This window comes from Limanda limanda, chromosome 4, assembly GCF_963576545.1.
Source record: "Limanda limanda chromosome 4, fLimLim1.1, whole genome shotgun sequence".
NCBI lineage: Eukaryota > Metazoa > Chordata > Actinopteri > Pleuronectiformes > Pleuronectidae > Limanda > Limanda limanda.
Window position 1 is genome coordinate 21038314 of NC_083639.1, and position 17861 is coordinate 21056174.

At 40.8% G+C, this 17861-nt stretch overlaps 36 non-coding genes across 36 annotated transcripts; all 36 read left to right on the forward strand.

Moving 5' to 3' along the window:
* The first annotated feature begins 81 nt into the window (after positions 1-81).
* trnaf-gaa (transfer RNA phenylalanine (anticodon GAA)) lies at positions 82-154 on the forward strand. Its single transcript has one exon. It is a non-coding gene; the product is annotated as a tRNA-Phe (tRNA).
* Positions 155-566: 412 nt separating this feature from the next.
* trnaf-gaa (transfer RNA phenylalanine (anticodon GAA)) lies at positions 567-639 on the forward strand. Its single transcript has one exon. It is a non-coding gene; the product is annotated as a tRNA-Phe (tRNA).
* Positions 640-1053: 414 nt separating this feature from the next.
* Positions 1054-1126, forward strand: trnaf-gaa (transfer RNA phenylalanine (anticodon GAA)). Its single transcript has one exon. It is a non-coding gene; the product is annotated as a tRNA-Phe (tRNA).
* A 414-nt stretch (positions 1127-1540) lies between these two features.
* trnaf-gaa (transfer RNA phenylalanine (anticodon GAA)) lies at positions 1541-1613 on the forward strand. Its single transcript has one exon. It is a non-coding gene; the product is annotated as a tRNA-Phe (tRNA).
* A 414-nt stretch (positions 1614-2027) lies between these two features.
* trnaf-gaa (transfer RNA phenylalanine (anticodon GAA)) lies at positions 2028-2100 on the forward strand. Its single transcript has one exon. It is a non-coding gene; the product is annotated as a tRNA-Phe (tRNA).
* Positions 2101-2506: 406 nt separating this feature from the next.
* Positions 2507-2579, forward strand: trnaf-gaa (transfer RNA phenylalanine (anticodon GAA)). Its single transcript has one exon. It is a non-coding gene; the product is annotated as a tRNA-Phe (tRNA).
* Positions 2580-2985: 406 nt separating this feature from the next.
* Positions 2986-3058, forward strand: trnaf-gaa (transfer RNA phenylalanine (anticodon GAA)). Its single transcript has one exon. It is a non-coding gene; the product is annotated as a tRNA-Phe (tRNA).
* Positions 3059-3472: 414 nt separating this feature from the next.
* trnaf-gaa (transfer RNA phenylalanine (anticodon GAA)) lies at positions 3473-3545 on the forward strand. Its single transcript has one exon. It is a non-coding gene; the product is annotated as a tRNA-Phe (tRNA).
* Positions 3546-3959: 414 nt separating this feature from the next.
* On the forward strand, positions 3960-4032 carry trnaf-gaa (transfer RNA phenylalanine (anticodon GAA)). The gene has a single exon. It is a non-coding gene; the product is annotated as a tRNA-Phe (tRNA).
* Positions 4033-4446: 414 nt separating this feature from the next.
* On the forward strand, positions 4447-4519 carry trnaf-gaa (transfer RNA phenylalanine (anticodon GAA)). The gene has a single exon. It is a non-coding gene; the product is annotated as a tRNA-Phe (tRNA).
* Positions 4520-4932: 413 nt separating this feature from the next.
* trnaf-gaa (transfer RNA phenylalanine (anticodon GAA)) lies at positions 4933-5005 on the forward strand. The gene has a single exon. It is a non-coding gene; the product is annotated as a tRNA-Phe (tRNA).
* Positions 5006-5419: 414 nt separating this feature from the next.
* Positions 5420-5492, forward strand: trnaf-gaa (transfer RNA phenylalanine (anticodon GAA)). Its single transcript has one exon. It is a non-coding gene; the product is annotated as a tRNA-Phe (tRNA).
* Positions 5493-5906: 414 nt separating this feature from the next.
* Positions 5907-5979, forward strand: trnaf-gaa (transfer RNA phenylalanine (anticodon GAA)). Its single transcript has one exon. It is a non-coding gene; the product is annotated as a tRNA-Phe (tRNA).
* Positions 5980-6385: 406 nt separating this feature from the next.
* trnaf-gaa (transfer RNA phenylalanine (anticodon GAA)) lies at positions 6386-6458 on the forward strand. Its single transcript has one exon. It is a non-coding gene; the product is annotated as a tRNA-Phe (tRNA).
* A 406-nt stretch (positions 6459-6864) lies between these two features.
* trnaf-gaa (transfer RNA phenylalanine (anticodon GAA)) lies at positions 6865-6937 on the forward strand. Its single transcript has one exon. It is a non-coding gene; the product is annotated as a tRNA-Phe (tRNA).
* A 414-nt stretch (positions 6938-7351) lies between these two features.
* Positions 7352-7424, forward strand: trnaf-gaa (transfer RNA phenylalanine (anticodon GAA)). Its single transcript has one exon. It is a non-coding gene; the product is annotated as a tRNA-Phe (tRNA).
* A 413-nt stretch (positions 7425-7837) lies between these two features.
* Positions 7838-7910, forward strand: trnaf-gaa (transfer RNA phenylalanine (anticodon GAA)). Its single transcript has one exon. It is a non-coding gene; the product is annotated as a tRNA-Phe (tRNA).
* Positions 7911-8324: 414 nt separating this feature from the next.
* On the forward strand, positions 8325-8397 carry trnaf-gaa (transfer RNA phenylalanine (anticodon GAA)). Its single transcript has one exon. It is a non-coding gene; the product is annotated as a tRNA-Phe (tRNA).
* A 414-nt stretch (positions 8398-8811) lies between these two features.
* trnaf-gaa (transfer RNA phenylalanine (anticodon GAA)) lies at positions 8812-8884 on the forward strand. The gene has a single exon. It is a non-coding gene; the product is annotated as a tRNA-Phe (tRNA).
* Positions 8885-9290: 406 nt separating this feature from the next.
* Positions 9291-9363, forward strand: trnaf-gaa (transfer RNA phenylalanine (anticodon GAA)). The gene has a single exon. It is a non-coding gene; the product is annotated as a tRNA-Phe (tRNA).
* Positions 9364-9769: 406 nt separating this feature from the next.
* Positions 9770-9842, forward strand: trnaf-gaa (transfer RNA phenylalanine (anticodon GAA)). Its single transcript has one exon. It is a non-coding gene; the product is annotated as a tRNA-Phe (tRNA).
* A 414-nt stretch (positions 9843-10256) lies between these two features.
* On the forward strand, positions 10257-10329 carry trnaf-gaa (transfer RNA phenylalanine (anticodon GAA)). The gene has a single exon. It is a non-coding gene; the product is annotated as a tRNA-Phe (tRNA).
* A 406-nt stretch (positions 10330-10735) lies between these two features.
* On the forward strand, positions 10736-10808 carry trnaf-gaa (transfer RNA phenylalanine (anticodon GAA)). Its single transcript has one exon. It is a non-coding gene; the product is annotated as a tRNA-Phe (tRNA).
* Positions 10809-11709: 901 nt separating this feature from the next.
* trnaf-gaa (transfer RNA phenylalanine (anticodon GAA)) lies at positions 11710-11782 on the forward strand. Its single transcript has one exon. It is a non-coding gene; the product is annotated as a tRNA-Phe (tRNA).
* A 414-nt stretch (positions 11783-12196) lies between these two features.
* trnaf-gaa (transfer RNA phenylalanine (anticodon GAA)) lies at positions 12197-12269 on the forward strand. The gene has a single exon. It is a non-coding gene; the product is annotated as a tRNA-Phe (tRNA).
* Positions 12270-12675: 406 nt separating this feature from the next.
* trnaf-gaa (transfer RNA phenylalanine (anticodon GAA)) lies at positions 12676-12748 on the forward strand. Its single transcript has one exon. It is a non-coding gene; the product is annotated as a tRNA-Phe (tRNA).
* Positions 12749-13162: 414 nt separating this feature from the next.
* On the forward strand, positions 13163-13235 carry trnaf-gaa (transfer RNA phenylalanine (anticodon GAA)). The gene has a single exon. It is a non-coding gene; the product is annotated as a tRNA-Phe (tRNA).
* A 413-nt stretch (positions 13236-13648) lies between these two features.
* Positions 13649-13721, forward strand: trnaf-gaa (transfer RNA phenylalanine (anticodon GAA)). Its single transcript has one exon. It is a non-coding gene; the product is annotated as a tRNA-Phe (tRNA).
* Positions 13722-14135: 414 nt separating this feature from the next.
* trnaf-gaa (transfer RNA phenylalanine (anticodon GAA)) lies at positions 14136-14208 on the forward strand. The gene has a single exon. It is a non-coding gene; the product is annotated as a tRNA-Phe (tRNA).
* A 406-nt stretch (positions 14209-14614) lies between these two features.
* On the forward strand, positions 14615-14687 carry trnaf-gaa (transfer RNA phenylalanine (anticodon GAA)). The gene has a single exon. It is a non-coding gene; the product is annotated as a tRNA-Phe (tRNA).
* Positions 14688-15093: 406 nt separating this feature from the next.
* trnaf-gaa (transfer RNA phenylalanine (anticodon GAA)) lies at positions 15094-15166 on the forward strand. The gene has a single exon. It is a non-coding gene; the product is annotated as a tRNA-Phe (tRNA).
* A 413-nt stretch (positions 15167-15579) lies between these two features.
* trnaf-gaa (transfer RNA phenylalanine (anticodon GAA)) lies at positions 15580-15652 on the forward strand. The gene has a single exon. It is a non-coding gene; the product is annotated as a tRNA-Phe (tRNA).
* A 414-nt stretch (positions 15653-16066) lies between these two features.
* On the forward strand, positions 16067-16139 carry trnaf-gaa (transfer RNA phenylalanine (anticodon GAA)). Its single transcript has one exon. It is a non-coding gene; the product is annotated as a tRNA-Phe (tRNA).
* A 406-nt stretch (positions 16140-16545) lies between these two features.
* On the forward strand, positions 16546-16618 carry trnaf-gaa (transfer RNA phenylalanine (anticodon GAA)). Its single transcript has one exon. It is a non-coding gene; the product is annotated as a tRNA-Phe (tRNA).
* A 414-nt stretch (positions 16619-17032) lies between these two features.
* Positions 17033-17105, forward strand: trnaf-gaa (transfer RNA phenylalanine (anticodon GAA)). Its single transcript has one exon. It is a non-coding gene; the product is annotated as a tRNA-Phe (tRNA).
* A 414-nt stretch (positions 17106-17519) lies between these two features.
* On the forward strand, positions 17520-17592 carry trnaf-gaa (transfer RNA phenylalanine (anticodon GAA)). Its single transcript has one exon. It is a non-coding gene; the product is annotated as a tRNA-Phe (tRNA).
* Positions 17593-17861: the final 269 nt, after the last annotated feature.

The window sequence follows — 17861 nt, forward strand, 5'->3', positions numbered from 1 at the left end:
CTTCACAGATTTTCACCACATATATCAGTCAAATATACATTTGTTTCTCACCACTTAGCCTCTGTACAAGTATTTTTTCATGCCGAAATAGCTCAGTTGGGAGAACGTTAGACTGAAGATCTAAAGGTCCCTGGTTCGATCCCGGGTTTCGGCAGATGTAAAGATGTAGTTTGCAATATGAAGCTAGACATCTTCATATTTAGTCAGTGCTTCTCCCAAACACACCCCAACTTCTGTTACCCTAGTGATAGAGAAGACATAAATGTTTAAATATAACCAAAAGGTATCAACAGCCTTTCACACCTTGACTTGGAGGAACCAGTGGGTACAACAAGCTGCCTGGTAAATTAAGGACTCTCGAAACAGCAACCGGCTTTTAATCAGTTAGGACTGAAAAAGCCTTTTGGATGAGAGATGAGTCACAAACAACACATCTGTACACTAGTAGAACTTCTGAAGAAATCATGATTTGGATGACTGAGAACCTTCACAGATTTTCACCACATATATCACTCAAATATACAATTGTTTCTCACCACGTAGCCTCCGTACAAGTAGTTTTTCATGCCGAAATAGCTCAGTTGGGAGAGCGTTAGACTGAAGATCTAAAGGTCCCTGGTTCGATCCTGGGTTTCGGCAGATGTAAAGATGTAATTTGCAACAAATGAAGCTAGACATCTTCATATTAAGTCAGTGCTTCTCCCAAACACACCCCAACTTATGTTACCCTAGTGATAGAGAAGACAGAAATGTTGAAGTACAACCAAAAGTTATCAACAGCCTTTCACACCTTGACATGGAGGAACCAGTGGGTACAACAAGCTGCCTGGTAAATTAACGACTCTCGAAACAGCAACCCGCTCTTATTCAGGTAGGACTGAAAAAGCCTTTTGGATGAGAGATGAGTCACAAACAACACATCTGTACACTTGTAGAACTTCTGATGAAACCATGATTTGGATGACTGAGAATCTTCACAGATTTTCACCACATATATCGCTCAAATATACAATTGTTTCTCACAACGTAGCCTCCGTACAAGTAGTTTTTCATGCCGAAATAGCTCAGTTGGGAGAGCGTTAGACTGAAGATCTAAAGGTCCCTGGTTCGATCCTGGGTTTCGGCAGATGTAAAAATGTAGTTTGCAATACATGAAGCCAGAGATCTTCATATTTAGTCAGTGCTTCTCCCAAACACACCCCAACTTATGTTACCCTAGTGATAGAGAAGACATAAATGTTTAAATATAACCAAAAGGTATCAACAGCCTTTCACACCATGACTTGCAGGAACCAGTGGGTACAACAAGCTGCCTGGTAAATTAAGGACTCTCGAAACAGCAACCGGCTTTTAATCAGTTAGGACTGAAAAAGCCTTTTGGATGAGAGATGAGTCACAAACAACACATCTGTACACTAGTAGAACTTCTGAAGAAATCATGATTTGGATGACTGAGAACCTTCACAGATTTTCACCACATATATCACTCAAATATACAATTGTTTCTCACCACGTATTCTCCGTACAAGTATTTTTTCATGCCGAAATAGCTCAGTTGGGAGAGCGTTAGACTGAAGATCTAAAGGTCCCTGGTTCGATCCCGGGTTTCGGCAGATGTAAATATGTAGTTCGCAATACATGAAGCCAGAGATCTTCATATTTAGTCAGTGCTTCTCCCAAACACACCCCAACTTCTGTTACCCTAGTGATAGAGAAGACATAAATGTTTAAATATAACCAAAAGGTATCAACAGCCTTTCACACCTTGACTTGGAGGAACCAGTGGGTACAACAAGCTTCCTGGTAAATTAACGACTCTCGAAACAGCAACCGGCTTTTTATCAGGTAGGACTGAAAAAGCCTTTTGGATGAGAGATGAATCACAAACAACACATCAGTACACTAGTAGAACTTCTGAAGAAATCATGATTTGGATGACTGAGAATCTTCACAGATTTTCACCACATATATCACTCAAATATACAATTGTTTCTCACCACGTAGCCTCCGTACAAGTAGTTTTTCATGCCGAAATAGCTCAGTTGGGAGAGCGTTAGACTGAAGATCTAAAGGTCCCTGGTTCGATCCCGGGTTTCGGCAGATGGAAATATGTAGTTTGCAATATATGAAGCTAGACATCTTCATATTTAGTCAGTGCTTCTCCCAAACACACCCCAACTTCTGTTACCCTAATGATAGAGAAGACAGAAATGTTGAAGTACAACCAAAAGGTATCAACAGCCTTTCACACCTTGATTTGGAGGAACCAGTGGGTACAACAAGCTGCCTGGTAAATTAACGACTCTCGAAACAGCAACCGGCTTTTAATCAGTTAGGACTGAAAAAGCCTTTTTGATGAGAGATGAGTCACAAACAACACACTTGTAGAACTTCTGATGAAACCATGATTTGGATGACTGAGAATCTTCACAGATTTTCACCACATATATCAATCAAATATTCATTTGTTTCTCACCACTTAGCCTCTGTACAAGTATTTTTTCATGAAGAAATAGCTCAGTTGGGAGAGCGTTAAACTGAAGATCTAAAGGTCCCTGGTTTGATCCCGGGTTTCGGCAGATGTAAATATGTAGTTTGCAATACATGAAGCCAGAGATCTTCATATTTAGTCAGTGCTTCTCCCAAACACACCCCAACTTCTGTTACCCTAATGATAGAGAAGACAGAAATGTTGAAGTACAACCAAAAGTTATCAACACACTTTCACACCTTGACTTGGAGGAACCAGTGGGTACAACAAGCTGCCTGGTAAATTAACGACTCTCGAAACAGCAGCCGTCTTTTAATCAGTTAGGACTGAAAAAGCCTTTTGGAAGAGAGATGAGTCACAAACAACACACTTGTAGAACTTCTGATGAAACCATGATTTGGATGACTGAGAATCTTCACAGATTTTCACCACATATATCACTCAAATATACAATTGTTTCTCACCACGTAGCCTCCGTACAAGTAGTTTTTCATGCCGAAATAGCTCAGTTGGGAGAGCGTTAGACTGAAGATCGAAAGGTCCCTGGTTCGATCCCGGGTTTCGGCAGATGGAAATACGTAGTTTGCAATACATGAAGCCAGACATCTTCATATTTAGTCAGTGCTTCTCCCAAACACACCCCAACTTATGTTACCCTAGTGATAGAGAAGACAGAAATGTTTAAATATAACCAAAAGGTATCAACAGCCTTTCACACCATGACTTGGAGGAACCAGTGGGTACAACAAGCTGCCTGGTAAATTAAGGACTCTCGAAACAGCAACCGGCTTTTAATCAGTTAGGACTGAAAAAGCCTTTTGGATGAGAGATGAGTCACAAACAACACATCTGTACACTAGTAGAACTTCTGAAGAAATCATGATTTGGATGACTGAGAACCTTCACAGATTTTCACCACATATATCACTCAAATATACAATTGTTTCTCACCACGTATTCTCCGTACAAGTAGTTTTTCATGCCGAAATAGCTCAGTTGGGAGAGCGTTAGACTGAAGATCTAAAGGTCCCTGGTTCGATCCCGGGTTTCGGCAGATGTAAATATGTAGTTTGCAATACATGAAGCCAGAGATCTTCATATTTAGTCAGTGCTTCTCCCAAACACACCCCAACTTCTGTTACCCTAGTGATAGAGAAGACATAAATGTTTAAATATAACCAAAAGGTATCAACAGCCTTTCACACCTTGACTTGGAGGAACCAGTGGGTACAACAAGCTGCCTGGTAAATTAACGACTCTCGAAACAGCAACCGGCTTTTTATCAGGTAGGACTGAAAAAGCCTTTTGGATGAGAGATGAATCACAAACAACACATCAGTACACTAGTAGAACTTCTGATGAAACCATGATTTTGATGACTGAGAATCTTCACAGATTTTCACCACATATATCACTCAAATATACAATTGTTTCTCACCACGTAGCCTCCGTACAAGTAGTTTTTCATGCCGAAATAGCTCAGTTGGGAGAGCGTTAGACTGAAGATCTAAAGGTCCCTGGTTTGATCCCGGGTTTCGGCAGATGTAAAGATGTAGTTTGCAATACACGAAGCCAGAGATCTTCATATTTAGTCAGTGCTTCTCCCAAACACACCCCAACTTCTGTTACCCTAGTGATAGAGAAGACATAAATGTTTAAATATAACCAAAAGGTATCAACAGCCTTTCACACCTTGACTTGGAGGAACAAGTGGGTACAACAAGCTGCCTGGTAAATTAAGGACTCTCGAAACAGCAACCGGCTTTTAATCAGTTAGGACTGAAAAAGCCTTTTGGATGAGAGATGAGTCACAAACAACACATCTGTACACTAGTAGAACTTCTGAAGAAATCATGATTTGGATGACTGAGAACCTTCACAGATTTTCACCACATATATCACTCAAATATACAATTGTTTCTCACCACGTAGCCTCCGTACAAGTAGTTTTCCATGCCGAAATAGCTCAGTTGGGAGAGTGTTAGACTGAAGATCTAAAGGTCCCTGGTTCGATCCCGGGTTTCGGCAGATGTAAAGATGTAATTTGCAACAAATGAAGCTAGACATCTTCATATTTAGTCAGTGCTTCTCCCAAACACACCCCAACCTATGTTACCCTAGTGATAGAGAAGACAGAAATGTTGAAGTACAACCAAAAGTTATCAACAGCCTTTCACACCTTGACATGGAGGAACCAGTGGGTACAACAAGCTGCCTGGTAAATTAAGGACTCTCGAAACAGCAACCGGCTTTTAATCAGTTAGGACTGAAAAAGCCTTTTGGATGAGAGATGAGTCACAAACAACACATCTGTACACTTGTAGAACTTCTGATGAAACCATGATTTGGATGAATGAGAGTTTTACAGATTGTCCCCACATATATCACTCAAATATACAATTGTTTATATCCACTTAGCCTCCGTACAAGTAGTTTTTCATGCCGAAATAGCTCAGTTGGAAGAGTGTTAGACTGAAGATCTAAAGGTCCTTGGTTCGATCCTGAGTTTCGGCAGATGTAAAGATGTAGTTTGCAACAAATGAAGCTAGACATCTTCATATTTAGTCAGTGCTTCTCCCAAACACACCCCAACTTATGTTACCCTAGTGATAGAGAAGACAGAAATGTTGAAGAACAACCAAAAGTTATCAACAGCCTTTCACACCTTGACTTGGAGGAACCAGTGGGTACAACAAGCTGCCTGGTAAATTAACGACTCTCGAAACAGCAACCCGCTCTTATTCAGGTAGGACTGAAAAAGCCTTTTGGATGAGAGATGAGTCACAAACAACACATCTGTACACTTGTAGAACTTCTGATGAAACCATGATTTGGATGACTGAGAATCTTCACAGATTTTCACCACATATATCACTCAAATATACAATTGTTTCTCACCACGTAGCCTCCGTACAAGTAGTTATTCATGCCGAAATAGCTCAGTTGGGAGAGCGTTAGACTGAAGATCTAAAGGTCCCTGGTTCGATCCCGGGTTTCGGCAGATGTAAATATGTAGTTTGCAATACATGAAGCCAGAGATCTTCATATTTAGTCAGTGCTTCTCCCAAACACACCCCAACTTCTGTTACCCTAATGATAGAGAAGACATAAATGTTTAAATATAACCAAAAGTTATCAACAGCCTTTCACACCTTGACTTGGAGGAACCAGTGGGTACAACAAGCTGCCTGGTAAATGAAGGACTCTCGAAACAGCAACCGGCTTTTAATCAGTTAGGACTGAAAAAGCCTTTTGGATGAGAGATGAGTCACAAACAACACATCAGTACACTAGTAGAACTTCTGAAGAAATCATGATTTGGATGACTGAGAACCTTCACAGATTTTCACCACATATATCACTCAAATATACAATTGTTTCTCACCACGTAGCCTCCGTACAAGTAGTTTTTCATGCCGAAATAGCTCAGTTGGGAGAGCGTTAGACTGAAGATCTAAAGGTCCCTGGTTTGATCCCGGGTTTCGGCAGATGTAAATATGTAGTTTGCAATACATGAAGCCAGAGATCTTCATATTTAGTCAGTGCTTCTCCCAAACACACCCCAACTTCTGTTACCCTAGTGATAGAGAAGACATAAATGTTTAAATATAACCAAAAGGTATCAACAGCCTTTCACACCTTGACTTGGAGGAACAAGTGGGTACAACAAGCTGCCTGGTAAATTAAGGACTCTCGAAACAGCAACCGGCTTTTAATCAGTTAGGACTGAAAAAGCCTTTTTGATGAGAGATGAGTCACAAACAACACACTTGTAGAACTTCTGATGAAACCATGATTTGGATGACTGAGAATCTTCACAGATTTTCACCACATATATCACTCAAATATACAATTGTTTCTCACCCCGTAGTCTCCGTACAAGTAATTTTTCGTGCCGAAATAGCTCAGTTGGGAGAGAGTTAGACTGAAGATCTAAAGGTCCCTGGTTTGATCCCGGGTTTCGGCAGATGTAAATATGTAGTTTGCAATACATGAAGCCAGAGATCTTCATATTTAGTCAGTGCTTCTCCCAAACACACCCCAACTTCTGTTACCCTAATGATAGAGAAGACAGAAATGTTGAAGTACAACCAAAAGTTATCAACACACTTTCACACCTTGACTTGGAGGAACCAGTGGGTACAACAAGCTGCCTGGTAAATTAACGACTCTCGAAACAGCAGCCGTCTTTTAATCAGTTAGGACTGAAAAAGCCTTTTGGAAGAGAGATGAGTCACAAACAACACACTTGTAGAACTTCTGATGAAACCATGATTTTGATGACTGAGAATCTTCACAGATTTTCACCACATATATCACTCAAATATACAATTGTTTCTCACCACGTAGTCTCCGTACAAGTAATTTTTCATGCCGAAATAGCTCAGTTTGGAGATCATTAGACTGAAGATCTAAAGGTCCCTGGTTCGATCCCGGGTTTCGGCAGATGTAAAGATGTAGTTTGCAATACATGAAGCCAAAGATCTTCATATTTAGTCAGTGCTTCTCCCAAACACACCCCAACTTCTGTTACCCCAGTGATAGAGAAGACATAAATGTTTAAATATAACCAAAAGGTATCAACAGCCTTTCACACCTTGACTTGGAGGAACCAGTGGGCACAACAAGCTGCCTGGTAAATGAAGGACTCTCGAAACAGCAACCGGCTTTTAATCAGTTAGGACTGAAAAAGCCTTTTGGATGAGAGATGAGTCACAAACAACACATCTGTACACTAGTAGAACTTCTGAAGAAATCATGATTTGGATGACTGAGAACCTTCACAGATTTTCACCACATATATCACTCAAATATACAATTGTTTCTCACCACGTAGCCTCCGTACAAGTAGTTTTCCATGCCGAAATAGCTCAGTTGGGAGAGTGTTAGACTGAAGATCTAAAGGTCCCTGGTTCGATCCCGGGTTTCGGCAGATGTAAAGATGTAATTTGCAACAAATGAAGCTAGACATCTTCATATTTAGTCAGTGCTTCTCCCAAACACACCCCAACCTATGTTACCCTAGTGATAGAGAAGACAGAAATGTTGAAGTACAACCAAAAGTTATCAACAGCCTTTCACACCTTGACATGGAGGAACCAGTGGGTACAACAAGCTGCCTGGTAAATTAAGGACTCTCGAAACAGCAACCGGCTTTTAATCAGTTAGGACTGAAAAAGCCTTTTGGATGAGAGATGAGTCACAAACAACACATCTGTACACTTGTAGAACTTCTGATGAAACCATGATTTGGATGAATGAGAGTTTTACAGATTGTCCCCACATATATCACTCAAATATACAATTGTTTATATCCACTTAGCCTCCGTACAAGTAGTTTTTCATGCCGAAATAGCTCAGTTGGAAGAGTGTTAGACTGAAGATCTAAAGGTCCTTGGTTCGATCCTGAGTTTCGGCAGATGTAAAGATGTAGTTTGCAACAAATGAAGCTAGACATCTTCATATTTAGTCAGTGCTTCTCCCAAACACACCCCAACTTATGTTACCCTAGTGATAGAGAAGACAGAAATGTTGAAGAACAACCAAAAGTTATCAACAGCCTTTCACACCTTGACTTGGAGGAACCAGTGGGTACAACAAGCTGCCTGGTAAATTAACGACTCTCGAAACAGCAACCCGCTCTTATTCAGGTAGGACTGAAAAAGCCTTTTGGATGAGAGATGAGTCACAAACAACACATCTGTACACTTGTAGAACTTCTGATGAAACCATGATTTGGATGACTGAGAATCTTCACAGATTTTCACCACATATATCACTCAAATATACAATTGTTTCTCACCACGTAGCCTCCGTACAAGTAGTTATTCATGCCGAAATAGCTCAGTTGGGAGAGCGTTAGACTGAAGATCTAAAGGTCCCTGGTTCGATCCCGGGTTTCGGCAGATGTAAATATGTAGTTTGCAATACATGAAGCCAGAGATCTTCATATTTAGTCAGTGCTTCTCCCAAACACACCCCAACTTCTGTTACCCTAATGATAGAGAAGACATAAATGTTTAAATATAACCAAAAGTTATCAACAGCCTTTCACACCTTGACTTGGAGGAACCAGTGGGTACAACAAGCTGCCTGGTAAATGAAGGACTCTCGAAACAGCAACCGGCTTTTAATCAGTTAGGACTGAAAAAGCCTTTTGGATGAGAGATGAGTCACAAACAACACATCAGTACACTAGTAGAACTTCTGAAGAAATCATGATTTGGATGACTGAGAACCTTCACAGATTTTCACCACATATATCACTCAAATATACAATTGTTTCTCACCACGTAGCCTCCGTACAAGTAGTTTTTCATGCCGAAATAGCTCAGTTGGGAGAGCGTTAGACTGAAGATCTAAAGGTCCCTGGTTTGATCCCGGGTTTCGGCAGATGTAAATATGTAGTTTGCAATACATGAAGCCAGAGATCTTCATATTTAGTCAGTGCTTCTCCCAAACACACCCCAACTTCTGTTACCCTAGTGATAGAGAAGACATAAATGTTTAAATATAACCAAAAGGTATCAACAGCCTTTCACACCTTGACTTGGAGGAACAAGTGGGTACAACAAGCTGCCTGGTAAATTAAGGACTCTCGAAACAGCAACCGGCTTTTAATCAGTTAGGACTGAAAAAGCCTTTTTGATGAGAGATGAGTCACAAACAACACACTTGTAGAACTTCTGATGAAACCATGATTTGGATGACTGAGAATCTTCACAGATTTTCACCACATATATCACTCAAATATACAATTGTTTCTCACCCCGTAGTCTCCGTACAAGTAATTTTTCGTGCCGAAATAGCTCAGTTGGGAGAGAGTTAGACTGAAGATCTAAAGGTCCCTGGTTTGATCCCGGGTTTCGGCAGATGTAAATATGTAGTTTGCAATACATGAAGCCAGAGATCTTCATATTTAGTCAGTGCTTCTCCCAAACACACCCCAACTTCTGTTACCCTAATGATAGAGAAGACAGAAATGTTGAAGTACAACCAAAAGTTATCAACACACTTTCACACCTTGACTTGGAGGAACCAGTGGGTACAACAAGCTGCCTGGTAAATTAACGACTCTCGAAACAGCAGCCGTCTTTTAATCAGTTAGGACTGAAAAAGCCTTTTGGAAGAGAGATGAGTCACAAACAACACACTTGTAGAACTTCTGATGAAACCATGATTTTGATGACTGAGAATCTTCACAGATTTTCACCACATATATCACTCAAATATACAATTGTTTCTCACCACGTAGTCTCCGTACAAGTAATTTTTCATGCCGAAATAGCTCAGTTTGGAGATCATTAGACTGAAGATCTAAAGGTCCCTGGTTCGATCCCGGGTTTCGGCAGATGTAAAGATGTAGTTTGCAATACATGAAGCCAAAGATCTTCATATTTAGTCAGTGCTTCTCCCAAACACACCCCAACTTCTGTTACCCCAGTGATAGAGAAGACATAAATGTTTAAATATAACCAAAAGGTATCAACAGCCTTTCACACCTTGACTTGGAGGAACCAGTGGGCACAACAAGCTGCCTGGTAAATGAAGGACTCTCGAAACAGCAACCGGCTTTTAATCAGTTAGGACTGAAAAAGCCTTTTGGATGAGAGATGAGTCACAAACAACACATCAGTACACTAGTAGAACTTCTGAAGAAATCATGATTTGGATGACTGAGAACCTTCACAGATTTTCACCACATATATCACTCAAATATACAATTGTTTCTCACCACGTAGCCTCCGTACAAGTAGTTTTCCATGCCGAAATAGCTCAGTTGGGAGAGCGTTAGACTGAAGCTATAAAGGTCCCTGGTTCGATCCCGGGTTTCCGCAGATGTAATTTGCAACATATGAAGCTAGACATCTTCATATTTAGTCAGTGCTTCTCCCAAACACACCCCAATTTATGTAACCCTAGTGATAGAGAAGACAGAAATGTTGAAGTACAACCAAAAGTTATCAACAGCCTTTCACACCTTGACATGGAGGAACCAGTGGGTACAACAAGCTGCCTGGTAAATTAACGACTCTCGAAACAGCAACCGGCTTTTAATCAGGTAGGACTGAAAAAGCCTTTTGGATGAGAGATGAGTCACAAACAACACATCAGTACACTAGTAGAACTTCTGAAGAAATCATGATTTGGATGACTGAGAACCTTCACAGATTTTCACCACATATATCACTCAAATATACAATTGTTTCTCACCACGTAGTCTCCGTACAAGTAGTTTTTCATGCCGAAATAGCTCAGTTGGGAGAGCGTTAGACTGAAGATCTAAAGGTCCCTGGTTCGATCCCGGGTTTCAGCAGATGTAAAGATGTAATTTGCAACATATGAAGCTAGACATCTTCATATTTAGTCAGTGCTTCTCCCAAACACACCCCAACTTCTGTTACCCCAGTGATAGAGAAGACATAAATGTTTAAATATAACCAAAAGGTATCAACAGCCTTTCACACCTTGACTTGGAGGAACCAGTGGGTACAACAAGCTGCCTGGTAAATTAAGGACTCTCGAAACAGCAACCGGCTTTTAATCAGTTAGGACTGAAAAAGCCTTTTGGATGAGAGATGAGTCACAAACAACACATCAGTACACTAGTAGAACTTCTGAAGAAATCATGATTTGGATGACTGAGAACCTTCACAGATTTTCACCACATATATCACTCAAATATACAATTGTTTCTCACCACGTATTCTCCGTACAAGTAGTTTTTCATGCCGAAATAGCTCAGTTGGGAGAGGGTTAGACTGAAGCTATAAAGGTCCCTGGTTCGATCCCGGGTTTCCGCAGATGTAAAGATGTAATTTGCAACATATGAAGCTAGACATCTTCATATTTAGTCAGTGCTTCTCCCAAACACACCCCAATTTATGTAACCCTAGTGATAGAGAAGACAGAAATGTTGAAGTACAACCAAAAGTTATCAACAGCCTTTCACACCTTGACATGGAGGAACCAGTGGGTACAACAAGCTGCCTGGTAAATTAACGACTCTCGAAACAGCAACCGGCTTTTAATCAGGTAGGACTGAAAAAGCCTTTTGGATGAGAGATGAGTCAAAAACAACACATCAGTACACTAGTAGAACTTCTGAAGAAATCATGATTTGGATGACTGAGAACCTTCACAGATTTTCACCACATATATCACTCAAATATACAATTGTTTCTCACCACGTATTCTCCGTACAAGTAGTTTTTCATGCCGAAATAGCTCAGTTGGGAGAGCGTTAGACTGAAGATCTAAAGGTCCCTGGTTCGATCCCGGGTTTCGGCAGATGTAAATATGTAGTTTGCAATACATGAAGCCAGAGATCTTCATATTTAGTCAGTGCTTCTCCCAAACACACCCCAACTTCTGTTACCCTAGTGATAGAGAAGACATAAATGTTTAAATATAACCAAAAGGTATCAACAGCCTTTCACACCTTGACTTGGAGGAACCAGTGGGTACAACAAGCTGCCTGGTAAATGAAGGACTCTCGAAACAGCAACCGGCTTTTAATCAGTTAGGACTGAAAAAGCCTTTTGGATGAGAGATGAGTCACAAACAACACATCAGTACACTAGTAGAACTTCTGAAGAAATCATGATTTGGATGACTGAGAACCTTCACAGATTTTCACCACATATATCACTCAAATATACAATTGTTTCTCACCACGTATTCTCCGTACAAGTAGTTTTTCATGCCGAAATAGCTCAGTTGGGAGAGCGTTAGACTGAAGCTATAAAGGTCCCTGGTTCGATCCCGGGTTTCCGCAGATGTAATTTGCAACATATGAAACTAGACATCTTCATATTTAGTCAGTGCTTCTCCCAAACACACCCCAATTTATGTAACCCTAGTGATAGAGAAGACAGAAATGTTGAAGTACAACCAAAAGTTATCAACAGCCTTTCACACCTTGACATGGAGGAACCAGTGGGTACAACAAGCTGCCTGGTAAATTAACGACTCTCGAAACAGCAACCGGCTTTTAATCAGGTAGGACTGAAAAAGCCTTTTGGATGAGAGATGAGTCACAAACAACACATCAGTACACTAGTAGAACTTCTGAAGAAATCATGATTTGGATGACTGAGAACCTTCACAGATTTTCACCACATATATCACTCAAATATACAATTGTTTCTCACCACGTAGTCTCCGTACAAGTAGCTTTTCATGCCGAAATAGCTCAGTTGGGAGAGCGTTAGACTGAAGATCTAAAGGTCCCTGGTTCGATCCCGGGTTTCGGCAGATGTAAAGATGTAATTTGCAACATATGAAGCTAGACATCTTCATATTTAGTCAGTGCTTCTCCCAAACACACCCCAACTTATGTTACCCTAGTGATAGAGAAGACAGAAATGTTGAAGTACAACCAAAAGTTATCAACAGCCTTTCACACCTTGACATGGAGGAACCAGTGGGTACAACAAGCTGCCTGGTAAATTAACGACTCTCGAAACTGCAACCGGCTCTTATTCAGGTACGACTGAAAAAGCCTTTTGGATGAGAGATGAGTCACAAACAACACATCTGTACACTTGTAGAACTTCTGATGAAACCATGATTTGGATGACTGAGAATCTTCACAGATTTTCACCACATATATCACTCAAATATACAATTGTTTCTCACCACGTAGCCTCCGTACAAGTAGTTTTTCATGCCGAAATAGCTCAGTTGGGAGAGCGTTAGACTGAAGATCTAAAGATCCCTGGTTCGATCCCGGGTTTCGGCAGATGTAAAGATGTAATTTGCAATACATGAAGCCAGAGATCTTCATATTTAGTCAGTGCTTCTCCCAAACACACCCCAACTTCTGTTACCCTAGTGATAGAGAAGACAGAAATGCTGAAGTACAACCAAAAGTTATCAACAGCCTTTCACACCTTGACATGGAGGAACCAGTGGGTACAACAAGCTGCCTGGTAAATTAACGACTCTCGAAACAGCAACCGGCTTTTAATCAGTGAGGACTGAAAAAGCCTTTTGGATGAGAGATGAGTCATAAACAACACATCTGTACACTTGTAGAACTTCTGATGAAACCATGATTTGGATGAATGAGAGTTTTACAGATTGTCCCCACATATATCACTCAAATATACAATTGTTTCTATCCACTTAGCCTCCGTACAAGTAGTTTTTCATGCCGAAATAGCTCAGTTGGGAGAGCGTTAGACTGAAGATCTAAAGGTCCCTGGTTCGATCCCGGGTTTCGGCAGATGTAAATATGTAGTTTGCAATACATGAAGCCAGAGATCTTCATATTTAGTCAGTGCTTCTCCCAAACACACCCCAACTTCTGTTACCCTAGTGATAGAGAAGACATAAATGTTTAAATATAACCAAAAGGTATCAACAGCCTTTCACACCTTGACTTGGAGGAACCAGTGGGTACAACAAGCTGCCTGGTAAATGAAGGACTCTCGAAACAGCAACCGGCTTTTAATCAGTTAGGACTGAAAAAGCCTTTTGGATGAGAGATGAGTCACAAACAACACATCAGTACACTAGTAGAACTTCTGAAGAAATCATGATTTGGATGACTGAGAACCTTCACAGATTTTCACCACATATATCACTCAAATATACAATTGTTTCTCACCACGTATTCTCCGTACAAGTAGTTTTGCATGCCGAAATAGCTCAGTTGGGAGAGCGTTAGACTGAAGCTATAAAGGTCCCTGGTTCGATCCCGGGTTTCCGCAGATGTAATTTGCAACATATGAAACTAGACATCTTCATATTTAGTCAGTGCTTCTCCCAAACACACCCCAATTTATGTAACCCTAGTGATAGAGAAGACAGAAATGTTGAAGTACAACCAAAAGTTATCAACAGCCTTTCACACCTTGACATGGAGGAACCAGTGGGTACAACAAGCTGCCTGGTAAATTAACGACTCTCGAAACAGCAACCGGCTTTTAATCAGGTAGGACTGAAAAAGCCTTTTGGATGAGAGATGAGTCACAAACAACACATCAGTACACTAGTAGAACTTCTGAAGAAATCATGATTTGGATGACTGAGAACCTTCACAGATTTTCACCACATATATCACTCAAATATACAATTGTTTCTCACCACGTAGTCTCCGTACAAGTAGCTTTTCATGCCGAAATAGCTCAGTTGGGAGAGCGTTAGACTGAAGATCTAAAGGTCCCTGGTTCGATCCCGGGTTTCCGCAGATGTAATTTGCAACATATGAAGCTAGACATCTTCATATTTAGTCAGTGCTTCTCCCAAACACACCCCAATTTATGTAACCCTAGTGATAGAGAAGACAGAAATGCTGAAGTACAACCAAAAGTTATCAACAGCCTTTCACACCTTGACATGGAGGAACCAGTGGGTACAACAAGCTGCCTGGTAAATTAACGACTCTCGAAACTGCAACCGGCTCTTATTCAGGTACGACTGAAAAAGCCTTTTGGATGAGAGATGAGTCACAAACAACACATCTGTACACTTGTAGAACTTCTGATGAAACCATGATTTGGATGACTGAGAATCTTCACAGATTTTCACCACATATATAACTCAAATATACAATTGTTTCTCACCACGTAGCCTCCGTACAAGTAGTTTTTCATGCCGAAATAGCTCAGTTGGGAGAGCGTTAGACTGAAGATCTAAAGATCCCTGGTTCGATCCCGGGTTTTGGCAGATGTAAAGATGTAATTTGCAATACATGAAGCCAGAGATCTTCATATTTAGTCAGTGCTTCTCCCAAACACACCCCAACTTCTGTTACCCTAGTGATAGAGAAGACAGAAATGCTGAAGTACAACCAAAAGTTATCAACAGCCTTTCACACCTTGACATGGAGGAACCAGTGGGTACAACAAGCTGCCTGGTAAATTAACGACTCTCGAAACAGCAACCGGCTTTTAATCAGTTAGGACTGAAAAAGCCTTTTGGATGAGAGATGAGTCATAAACAACACATCTGTACACTTGTAGAACTTCTGATGAAACCATGATTTGGATGAATGAGAGTTTTACAGATTGTCCCCACATATATCACTCAAATATACAATTGTTTCTATCCACTTAGCCTCCGTACAAGTAGTTTTTCATGCCGAAATAGCTCAGTTGGGAGAGCGTTAGACTGAAGATCTAAAGGTCCCTGGTTCGATCCCGGGTTTCGGCAGATGTAAATATGTAGTTTGCAATACATGAAGCCAGAGATCTTCATATTTAGTCAGTGCTTCTCCCAAACACACCCCAACTTCTGTTACCCTAGTGATAGAGAAGACATAAATGTTTAAATATAACCAAAAGGTATCAACAGCCTTTCACACCTTGACTTGGAGGAACCAGTGGGTACAACAAGCTGCCTGGTAAATGAAGGACTCTCGAAACAGCAACCGGCTTTTAATCAGTTAGGACTGAAAAAGCCTTTTGGATGAGAGATGAGTCACAAACAACACATCAGTACACTAGTAGAACTTCTGAAGAAATCATGATTTGGATGACTGAGAACCTTCACAGATTTTCACCACATATATCACTCAAATATACAATTGTTTCTCACCACGTATTCTCCGTACAAGTAGTTTTGCATGCCGAAATAGCTCAGTTGGGAGAGCGTTAGACTGAAGCTATAAAGGTCCCTGGTTCGATCCCGGGTTTCCGCAGATGTAATTTGCAACATATGAAGCTAGACATCTTCATATTTAGTCAGTGCTTCTCCCAAACACACCCCAATTTATGTAACCCTAGTGATAGAGAAGACAGAAATGTTGAAGTACAACCAAAAGTAATCAACAGCCTGTCACACCTTGACATGGAGGAACCAGTGGGTACAACAAGCTGCCTGGTAAATTAACGACTCTCGAAACAGCAACCGGCTTTTAATCAGGTAGGACTGAAAAAGCCTTTTGGATGAGAGATGAGTCACAAACAACACATCAGTACACTAGTAGAACTTCTGAAGAAATCATGATTTGGATGACTGAGAACCTTCACAGATTTTCACCACATATATCACTCAAATATACAATTGTTTCTCACCACGTAGTCTCCGTACAAGTAGTTTTTCATGCCGAAATAGCTCAGTTGGGAGAGCGTTAGACTGAAGATCTAAAGGTCCCTGGTTCGATCCCGGGTTTCGGCAGATGTAAAGATGTAATTTGCAACATATGAAGCTAGACATCTTCATATTTAGTCAGTGCTTCTCCCAAACACACCCCAACTTATGTTACCCTAGTGATAGAGAAGACAGAAATGTTGAAGTACAACCAAAAGTTATCAACAGCCTTTCACACCTTGACATGGAGGAACCAGTGGGTACAACAAGCTGCCTGGTAAATTAACGACTCTCGAAACAGCAACCGGCTCTTATTCAGGTACGACTGAAAAAGCCTTTTGGATGAGAGATGAGTCACAAACAACACATCTGTACACTTGTAGAACTTCTGATGAAACCATGATTTGGATGACTGAGAATCTTCACAGATTTTCACCACATATATCACTCAAATATACAATTGTTTCTCAGCACGTAGCCTCCGTACAAGTAGTTTTTCATGCCGAAATAGCTCAGTTGGGAGAGCGTTAGACTGAAGATCTAAAGGTCCCTGGTTCGATCCCGGGTTTCCGCAGATGTAAAGATGTAATTTGCAACATATGAAGCTAGACATCTTCATATTTAGTCAGTGCTTCTCCCAAACACACCCCAATTTATGTAACCCTAGTGATAGATAAGACAGAAATGTTGAAGTACAACCAAAAGTTATCAACAGCCTTTCACACCTTGACATGGAGGAACCAGTGGGTACAACAAGCTGCCTGGTAAATGAACGACTCTCGAAACAGCAACCGGCTTTTTATCAGGTAGGACTGAAAAAGCCTTTTGGATGAGAGATGAGTCACAAACAACACATCAGTACACTAGTAGAACTTCTGAAGAAATCATGATTTGGATGACTGAGAATCTTCACAGATTTTCACCACATATATCACTCAAATATACAATTGTTTCTCACCACGTAGCCTCCGTACAAGTAGTTTTTCATGCCGAAATAGCTCAGTTGGGAGAGCGTTAGACTGAAAATCTAAAGGTCCCTGGTTCGATCCCGGGTTTCGGTAGATGTAAAGATGTAATTTGCAATACATGAAGCCAGAGATCTTCATATTTAGTCAGTACTTCTCCCAAACACACCCCAACTTCTGTTACCCTAGTGATAGAGAAGACAGAAATGCTGAAGTACAACCAAAAGTTATCAACAGCCTTTCAAACCTTGACATGGAGGAACCAGTGGGTACAACAAGCTGCCTGGTAAATTAAGGACTCTCGAAACAGCAACCGGCTTTTAATCAGTTAGGACTGAAAAAGCCTTTTGGATGAGAGATGAGTC